Source organism: Alligator sinensis, unplaced genomic scaffold (genome assembly GCF_000455745.1).
Source record: "Alligator sinensis unplaced genomic scaffold, ASM45574v1 scaffold56_1, whole genome shotgun sequence".
NCBI classification, from domain to species: domain Eukaryota; kingdom Metazoa; phylum Chordata; order Crocodylia; family Alligatoridae; genus Alligator; species Alligator sinensis.
In genome coordinates, this window is record NW_005841960.1 from 193,427 (window position 1) to 204,398 (window position 10,972).

The window sequence follows — 10,972 nt, forward strand, 5'->3', positions numbered from 1 at the left end:
TCAGCTGCTTAATTGGAACTTGGGATCACTGAGTTCAGGTCCTGCTCTGATACAGGTAGGTATCCATGACCTTCAGCTAGGCATTTAATAGCATTTGAAACCTCTGAAATGGGAGAATGCATCCTTCTTTTCCCTTTGTCTGTTTAAACCACGCACTCTACAAGGCAGCACCTGTCTCTTTTTATATGTATGTACATATGTCAAGACGCAATGGAATGTCTAGCTGCTACTGTGGTCTAAAATAAATGACAAAAACAATAGCCAAGCTCCCAAAATGAATATGAAGAGAAGCATGGTAAAATATTTAAGTATGTTTTTTCTATAGCAGTGGTTTTCAATCTCTCTTTCATTCACAGACCTCTAAAAAATTTTGAATGGAGGCGTAGACCCCTTTAGAAATCTATTGCTTATAGCGTGCATAAGTAGATGATTACTGACAAACTGTTGTGTTAAAAATATCAACAGCAATAACAATAATACATTTTTTTGTGAACTCATTTTGTTTTCTGTTACAATGAGATGGTTGAGCTTGCTTCTTGGCAGAAAGCACATGAAAGTTTGGTAGGATAGGTGACAGTTTCAGTCTTAGATTTCCTTCAATGTCCAGTTTGTTTCCATATTTCTTTTTTGATGCTAAGGCTGAAAACCCACTTCCACATAAGTGCATGGTGGTGAGTGACATCAAGACTTTAATGGCCTTATCTGTCACATTGGCATACTCCTTCTTTATTTTCAGCCAGATTTGGGCAAGAGGTTCCTGCTTAAATTCAGATTTCAGTCCCACATCACAGGGTAACTTGATTAATTGCTCTTCTTTAGCTGTTAAACAGGATTTAGAATCTCAGTCTGCTACAAAAGGGTTATACAACCACTTGTTCTCATTTCCATTCCGGGAAAGTACTGGCAAAACTTAGATTTGAGTGCCAGCAAGAGTTCCTCGATTTCACTTTTCATATCGCTGTCCAGCATCAACTTGCTTTCAGCCAAAAAGCTGTCAAAGGTTTTGAATGCATCAAAATTGTTTTCTCTTGCTCAAGAAACCCAGGGTTGAAGCTTCTTGATGAAAGCCATCAGGTACAGTCCCCTGCACAGACAGGCAACTGTTCAACCTAGGATTCCCTGAGATTGCCATGTCAAACCCTTACACATTCACATGTATTAGATGTGCTATGAAGATGAAAAGTTGGAGCACAGACTGAGTTAATGGATATCCCTCTAACCCCATCAGACTTTTGCTGGTGGCCTCCCATCAGTTTTGTAGGACCTAACCACTAAAAATATGTGCAGTTCTTACTGTTCCAAATAAAGCTTTCTGTAAATGCTTCAAGACAACACAGCTAGCTTTCCCAGTGGAAATTCTATTCAAATTGGTATGCAATCTCTCTTTCTCTCTTTCACATGCCTGTTCCAATTTGCAGATTGATATTGCCCAGTGAGCAGAGGGGCTGCAGCGTCACCAGGTCCCGTGTGAAGTGGCAGTAGCAGGATGAGGGATGCTGCCCAGCTGTGCTCTGTATGCTGGCACTGGTTTGCCTGCTGCTGGTGCTCAGGCAGCCTGAAGCAGCAACGCAGCAACAGGTGCTTACCCTCTGGGTGGGGCCACCTTTCGCAGACCCCCTAGATGTGCTCCACAGACCCCCTCAGCCGCCCTTGCAGATGTGCTCCTTGGAATCACTGTTTAGGCTGAATCGAAGGGAAAAATTTCTAACATGAAAATGGTGACAGCTGCGTTGTCTGGGATATTTAGAACCAATTATTCTGGTATATAGTGGATAAATAACATACTTTACCTAAAAATCCTGGTTTGAGCACCTTGCATGAGGAGCTATGAAATATACCACGGGGAGCAATTCTATAATGGCAAACAGATGGCTCATTCGTATAATAGGCATCTTCTGTCTCTGGCATTTGATTCGGTCTTTGCTTAGCTTTTTAAAATGTCTTTCCTCAACCTTTGCACTAGATTTTCTCTTTGGAGACCTCTCCTCCCCCAAATAATGATTCAGTCAGATGCCTCACTAAATATATTATTCATAGTGCAAATTTTCTGAAAGGATGTAAAAGTCAATATGAAGATGGATCCCATGACACACACCACCTTTTGGGGGTTATTTTGTTTTGTTTTTTAACATTGTGACTTCTATAATATAGCAGATAAAATTGCAGCATGCTTATAGGTTGAGATTGTATACATCACATAGTTGGAGGATGAAGGTGATCTGTGAATCAAAGTTGGTCAACATGGAAGTGCCACATAATCCAAACCTGTGTAACATGGTAGATGTTTGTGCCTTCAGCATGGTGTTTGTTGGCACTGGCTTTATGACCCAGATGCCTTGTTCCATGCAGACCCAAATACTCAGACCAATCAGGACTTCTCCATTCAATAATAGGCAAATTTTATTGATACACAGAGATAGCAGATAAGAACAATGCAGAGAAGACCAACAAAGCCCCCCACCACCTCCCACCAATTCTATATCTACTCATCCTAGGTCTATTACAGGGGGGAAGAGATGTCTGGCCAGTACGCAAGCTTCGCCCTTGGTTCTTTCTTGAATGTCAGATGTCATCAGCCCAGAGGTCGAGGACCAAGCCTTCAGCACCACCACCCATGTGGCATGGGTGAGATGGTCTGGTGGTGTGTCCTCTGTTCATGGTGACCTCAGGTTCCACCCTCAGGGACCCTTTGCAGCTCTGAAATCCCTCCTTTTGTATCCCTTTTTTTTTGGTCTGATGACTTAATTCCTGGGCATTGTTTGGTCTCCCGGTGGTCATCATCCTGCCCATGTTCTGTCCTGTCAGCACATTCCTTTGTTTCCCAAACCCATTGCACGCACAGATCTTGGGTCATTTACTTAATTTGGTCACATTTTCTTAATTTGGTCCATCCACCAAGACCAGAAATCCCAGGGGCTCTGCAGTTGGGAACTGTGAGCTAATGCCACATTATCTCATGTTATGGAACAGTGTGGTACATGTCTTCACTTTCCCAGCCTGAGTGTCTATGGGCTTCAGACACAGTGGGTCTTGAAGGAAGCTGTTGCAATTTAGTAACCAATGAACCCTACCCATTCCCCTCGACCTTTGTTCTATTTCTGATTTACCTACAAGCCAATTCCCAAAAGCAAACCTGTAAGTATCATTTTCTAGCCATCAGTATTGTACTTCTCAAAATGCTTATTTGTACTAACCTTCAAGAGGAAAATGTGGATGGCTAAGGAGATGACGTAAAGATGTGTTCACTTTAACCCTTTTGTCAAAATAAGAAATGACCTTTTAGACATATAGCAGATCAAATATTTGTCAGAGATCAACCTGAATAAGTTCTTACACATGGTTAGAAATTGACTTACTCTGTGCTTTACAGCTAAAGCATACTCATGCAAAATACAGCCTCACTTGAATCTGGTGTAGAATTACCTTAGGAAAATCAAGCATAAAGCTATAGTGGTGCCCAGTGTCATGTGTTCACTGTTATACAAGGCAGTTCTTTGTTACTGATAAACAGGCAAGCCACATAGTGGCAGGGCATAAATAGCTCCTGAGACAATTAACTATTGTAGATAGCTGCTCATCTGTCTTCTCCAGGTCGCTGTACTTTGGTTTCATACAGTGAGGTAAATTACAGTAAGTACGTAGTGTATTCAGGACACACAGTTGAAAATGTTGCCATTAGTCATGGGTTTGGCACCATGGTTTCTGTCATTATTTCTGGAAGTGATGCCTCCAGAAGGTGCACAGGAATATGAAAGGCTACCAAATATGCTAATTTGTTCTTATTCTAAAACCAGTTCCAGAAGCTCAGGACCAGGAAAGGGTGACCAAATGTTGCTAACTTAGTGATTTGTTTTAAATAAACGGATATAAAAACACATCCCCTATATCTTGGGCAAATTTAAAATCTTGTTGAAATCTAAATCAACACTTTTATATCTTGCACTTCCCTTTTTCAAGATTTTATTACAGAATCAATGAAATGTTTTTGACATGATTCAATTCTTGTTTTCAAATAAAATATAAAAGCTCTTTTCCTTGATGTTAATTAAAAGTGGTTAATATACAAAGCAATCCATAGCTTTTGTGTCCTGTTTCCTAAAATATAGCAACCAAGAGAGTGTCAAGAAATTTATTTTACCTTGAGGGTTGATTGAATTGCAAATAAGTCATAATTTGGGGGAGGGGGGGGGCGGGGGGCGCTTAAAGAAACATTGCCTTTTTTTTTTAAGTGCTTTTTAAAAATTTTGTTTAAAGTATCGCCAGATTTGGGGGAGAAGGGAACCTGTGTGAAGATGTTGACCCAAAGAGCATTCCTTTACTCTGTGCACTGTGGTTAATCCTATTGAGTTTTTCATCAGTGAAGATCAGAGAACTTCTAGGGGTCTGCTGTGCACCATACCTCTTATTTCCTTCCAGATGCACAGAACAATGATTTGGGACAAGATAGAATAACACCAGATTCTGGCCAGTCACCCAGTATTTGGTGCATCTGGGAACAGTGATAAGGGGGATGTATAGAAGGTCATAATTACTAGCTTGTCTGAGTGTGGCACAGTTTTTGCATCTTGCCTCCAGGTTTATTTCAGTTCTTTCTCTACCTCATGAGATTTTTTTTTCCCCCTTTTCCTCACTTATACTCAACTACTGTGATAGTAAATATTTCTCCCCCCCTTTTGAATAGAAACCCTATTTATTTATTTTTGTCTACAGAAATCTCTATTTATAGAAATGATTCAGCTTAACAGAGTTTCATTTACATTCAAGCACCCAGCAATGATGGAGGTTTCATGGCATTTAAACATTTACGACATCCCAGCATTAGATATTGCATGAAACACGAAGAGACATCAGATACTAGCACCCCTCTTAATATTCTACTGGAGTTTTCAGTGCAATTAACAACCCAGGTGTATAGCATAGCCTGAAGTTCAGAAAAGTTTTTAAAAACCTATTATAGCTCAAAGTGGCAAAACTAAGATGAAGGGTTCTACTGAGTCATAAAAAGATAAGGGGGACTAGATTCTCAAAGGAATTGTGTGTTCACAATAGCTCGAGGAATTATGCTTTATTCTGGCTAACCTTGTCCTTTTCCATTTTTTTTTGGTTCTGCAATATTTGGGGCTCTAGACGTTACAGAAGGAAGTTCCCTATTATCTTAAATATCTAATCTTCACATACTCATGTTATTAAAATAAAGCAGCATAATGTAAAATGTTTTGATAGTCTTTTTCCATAACTATTATATCTTACCCTGTAGCTAAATCAATCAGTTTGTGTAGCTGCCTCATCACCATTTAAAAGTAGTTTCCAGCCTCAAATGCTTCCCTAGGGTCCTTCTCTTCTAAACATGTTCATCTTCCCCAAATAATTACCTTCAGGAAAATAAAAAGTCCCCCCTGCCACAGTTTCCACTAGAATACTTTACTAAATACCACATTTACGTGAATCTAAAACTACCCTGAATGTAAGACAATCCCCAAGATTTAGATTTTATAATAGAAAATTATATATATATTTTTTATAATTTTTCATGTATAGAATCAAATTATTAGGGGTTGTCTTTCTAAATCATCCCCCCACCCCCTGCAAGGGGACAGGCAGTGGGAGGTAGATGGGGAGGTCAAGCAGCTTGCCCTCTGCTTGTGCTTGCCACCTGCCTGTACACCACCCCTACCCCACCCCCAGCATAGGGCCCAGGAGCCTCTGCTGCCCCTCCCTTCCAGCTTCTGCTCCCTCTTCCCCCAGCCTTTGCATCCCCCTTTTTCTCCCTCCCCCAGCCCCTCTGCTCTGCTCCACTCCTTCTCTTCCCCCTCAGCTTCTGGTCCCTCCTTCCAACCTCTCCTAACCCTTGTTTTGTGCTGGCACGCTCCATCCCTGCTGTAGCCTGGGCTGTGTGTAGCTGGTATGCAGCTAGGCTGAAGCCAGGCTCAGTGCTCCAGGCAGCACCACAGACAGAGCCTGCTGTCATGGAGCAAAGGTAAAGGTAGAGGGACTGGTGAGGATGCAGAGGCTGCCTGGAGTGGGAGATGGTGGGGTGTACAGGTGGTGGGGGGCAGGCCGCAGCTATGGCTATGACCCTGACCCTGGGTAGGGGCTGGAGCCTGAGCCACAGTAGTTGCCTGCTCCCCTGTCACCCTCAGACACCATTCTAAGACGTGGAGTTTTTTCCTCCCAGATTAAATAGGGGAGGGGGTGGGGAACCTCATTTTAAAATCAATTAAATATGGTAGTTTCACCAAGATTTAAACTTAATGTATAACCCTCAGTGCAAATGTGCATCTTCCAGAGCCTATGTACAAGATGAGTACTTCGGCAGGAGTACTACAAATTAGTTTTATACCCTCCCACAGTGCCACTTTGATCCCTTTCCCTTACCTGATCTGGTGCTCAGTTTTTGCTTCCTGCCCTGTGCTCCCTGGCTGATTTTAATGCTTTGCTTTCTGCTCCCTGCCATATCTACCACTGTGCTGTCTGTCCCCTCCCTACCTGCCACATATGGGGGCTGGCCATGCAGCTTCTGGCTCCCTTGCTTCAGACTGGCCACTAGATCATCCTCTGGTGTAGATTAGGGTGTGGATTATGTATGTATCATTGTATCAATATCAAAGGATACCACTAGAAGCTAATACAGTACAACTGTTGTCTGAATGACTCTAGTGATACAAATTAGCAAAACTGCTCTATCTTTAACCCTGCTTCATCCAGGGTTGAAGTTTGAAAACTTGTATCACTACAGGAGCATGTTGCCGTATGAGAGCTGCAGTGGGCTTCTAAGCACCAAGTTCTTTCCTCTGCCCCTCACCTTCCTCTTTAAATGTATATTTGTCCTTGCCCTTGGTATAGCTCTGCTCACTCCAGTAGCTAAGTTGATTTATACCAAATGAGAGTTTAACTCCATGAAGTGGCTAAAGATAAGTATGTAAATGATAATAGCAATTAGCTGCATTTATCACCATATTTAAAAAGTCTCTCTCAAATTTTTAGGATTGGTAGTTCCTGTATGTATGAATCTATAGGGGAAATTGCCCATATTCCAATCTTAGCTTAGCGATAACATTCTGCTTTCATCTAAATGATAATTATTAAAGTGTTGATTATAGAGTTAAATACTTGATGATGTTTTCTATCTATATAGAAATGCTTTTTGCTTCTGCTGTGTTTAAAATAAAACCAAAAAAGAGGGGGCTCAGGGGAGGGAGATCATTGTCAATCATGAATCTCTTGTCATTAAAGTATTAAATATAATCTGAAAGTTATGCCTGGAAAACAAACCATGAAGAACCTGATCCGATGGCCATTCAAGTCCATGAAAACTCCTATCATGTTCAGTGGGCATTGGCTCACATCTTAAATAGAGATTTCCTGTACCTCCAGGAAAACTCGCATTTATGTACATTATGAATAAATTATGTAAAATTAGCTTAGGCCTGCCACATGGGATTTTTGGAAAGGTCAGTTGCTTTCTATCCCTTTATAACTTCTTTTCTCCTGTGGGAGGAAAAAAGTCCCTTTCCAACCAAATGACAAACCTGGATTACTGGAGCCAAAGGACGAAAATACAAATCCCATTATCAATATGCATGCCCTGCAAAACTAAGCTGATTTTTATTGTAATTTGCCACAGATGTCTTTTGAATTAACTACTATGCTTACAAGCAGGCACCACTCATTTTAAAGAAAAATGTCATACTAGATCAAGGGAACTTGCAGGGGTAGGGTGGGAACAAATTTCCCTGAAGAGGAGAACTAGAGGTTCCTTGACACTTGCTATGGATTTCCGGTAGAATTTTTAAGTGACTCCTAGGACCACATGCCAATGAAAGTCAAGAAGACTTTGACTCCAAAGTCATTTATGTACTATGAAAAAGTGACTTTTTCCTACTGCAAATTCAATTAATATGGAAGGCATGCATATGTTATGGCAGATTGCAGCTGAAACCTTAAGACATATAAAACCAGTGTGTACCTTCATCCAAATTTGATGCTTTGTTACCATGGTGATGATCAATGGGCATGTTGCCTGAGCAAGCACAGGATTTAGGTTTTAATAGGACTTGCGCATCATATTTGTGAAATAAAGTACATTCTTTTGTTTAAAATAAATGTTTAGTATATTTAATATAAAGATACTACATTGTCAATAAACTATTCAGTAGTACATATACATTTCCTAAGAAATTGTTACAGATTAGCTAGGAAATAAAAAGAAACTTCAAATTTCTCACTTCTCTGGTATGTTTCTCCAATGTTGGCTAGAAGCCCTGTTTGACTTCTGTGATATTTATTTTATTTATGTGTTTGTTTCCAGTATTTCTGGGGATTAGTCATTTGGCAATAACAGAGGTGCCTGACTGGTAAACTGCAATTCTCCAAGTATAAATATTTGAGGATGTCAAGGCAAATTGGAATTTAAGTTAAATTTAATTATTTTTATGATTCCCAGAAGCAATTGACTATTGGGTCAGTTCACATGTAATGGTTACAGAGGCCAATAATACAAGCTACCTGTGTAAACCATCTCAATAATGTGAGCCAAGTCCGTTTCCTAAAAACATACTGGTAACCTGACTAAGACCAAAAGAATCCAACTCCGAATTTTCATTTTGTCGATGAATTTCTGGCTTTTTTGTTTGTGCTATCCAGCCAAGAAATTCAGTAAATTAAACAGTATATGAGAAACATGTAGCAGATACTAGGTTTGGGAAAGAGACATCGTAAAACGAGAGAAATTGAAAAGTAAATGTTGGTCTTTAGAAGCATGACTTTTCATATTTATTCTTCTTAGGTTAGGCGATTGGTTTGTTTAGTGGAAGATTAGCATACTTAAATGTGGTTGAGCCTAATAGTCTGGTCATGACCAGGCTGATGTTCTTACACAAACATCAACGATCAGGTTTATTAGCTGATCATCTTCTCTTAATTGTAAATGATGTCAATTATTATCTTCAGTAAATTCGTACGTTATGAGAGAGTTGCTTTTTAAATAATCTTTTCCGGTCCAAATCAACCAAATTATAATTTATTTTTGTTTTGCAATCCATTTTAAATGCAAGGTTGTTCCATTATATAGCATCTTACTGGAAAACTGTCTTAATGTTACATTTTTCATAGAGTTAGCTATAATTTCTTTCCTTGTGCAATTGTACCAGTTTAATTGATGTCTGGGCATTATGTATATTATAGCCATTATACTCTTAGTAGTGTTTTGCATGTTTATAACTATTCCCTCAAACCAGTATATCCATTTTGGTAAATTCTTACCTCAAGAAATCAAAATCCTAGTAGTACTGGAAGACTTTTTTTTTTTTTTTTTTTTAAACACACAAATCTAAGATACTTAAATTTGCAGTATGTTTAAATCCCCATGGTGAATTTGGCCCTTGGCACACATTCGTTTAATAGCTCCGTGGGATCAGATATCAATCATGTCACTATATTTCAGTGTAGCAGGATCATGTAGTGGGATAATAATACTGGGTCCCCCTATGCCAAGAAGTAGAAAGTCAGGTGCATGCTGGTCCAGTTTGTCATCCCCATCCCAGATGGCCCCAGGTCTCAATTGGCTCATTTCTAGGTGTGGGGCTGACAAACCTTGAGTCTTGGTCACTCGGCACTGTCTGTCACTCGGCACAACGGGTTTGAAGGCTTCCCCACCAGAAACTTTCAATCCTGTGCCTGCCAGCTCTAGTGGGCTTGCCAGGAATAGGGATGAGAGGCTCTTGAGCTAGGAGCCTCTGCCCTGTGCCCAGTACCCCACCAGAGCTATCAGGCACTAGGTTTAAAGTACCCAGTAGGGGAAGCCCTTCAGCTATACCCTGCCTACAGCTTCTGATCCTTTCCTTCCTCCCTTGCCCCAGGACAATCCCATACCCTGTTGAAGAACTGGGGCTGTCCTGGGGGTTGGCATTGATAATCAGCTCATTGTCATCACCAGCCCAAGGCAGCCCTTAGCCCTCAGCCTGTTGGAGACCTGGACTATCTTGTGCCAGAACTGACAATGCTTTCGGCAGGCCAGGTAAAGACAGATTGTCAGGAGAGCCCTACTGTGTGGACATGCCACATACTCAATTTAAGGTGTCATACAAACCAGCTATAAAAATTATTGCCATTCATGGAATGTTTTTATGGCTGGTTTGCCATTTTATGGTGCCTTAAATTGGATGCATCTGTACCACGCTTGTCATTTATGCTGTGATTAACAAGTTAATCACAGCATAAAACTAACATGTAGAGGGGCCTTAGATGCAATTGCTAAAACCTTTTTCTTTTTTTCTAAATCCTTATGGTGCTTTTGACTGTCTAAGACTTTTTTAAATGTACTTAATTGGTAATGTTGATGTTTTTCTTAGGCAATGGGGTAGTAAAATTTTAAATCACATAATTGATTATGTATAGAATTCAGCCTGATATTTCTTGCAAATTTAATCAAGGCATAATACTAACTCTAAACACGACCCCATCACTAGTGCCTCGGTACTTCCAAATTTATATTCCCAGCATCTCTATAAGTTAAAGTGATGGCATCTTACCCATTTTAAGTGTACAGAAATGGGGCACAGTGATCTTTCTATGGTACTGTAGGAAGCTTATAGCAGAACAAGAAATTGAAATTGAATCTAAGTTCCAGTCTTGCATTCTGACTAATTCTGGGCAAAATTTTCTTTAAAAGTACTTGAGAAAAATGGAGTTCTAAGGAGTAAGGGTCTACTCAAGATTTTGTGGAAACCATGAAATCTGGGATTACACTCAGAATCAACAACAACAAAAACATACTTAATAAAAGTAAAATGCTGACTCCTTAGTGGCAGCCAGCAGTCCTCATTGTGGCCCAGCCCCACAGTCCACCCAGGGGTGGAGAGGGGGAGGGGTGGCATGAAGGGCAGCAGACAAGATGGCAGCCACTCCCTTGTACTCCCTCCCACCACTGTGGCCTTTCTGCCAATCAGCACTGAGAGGTAGGGCTGACAGAGCA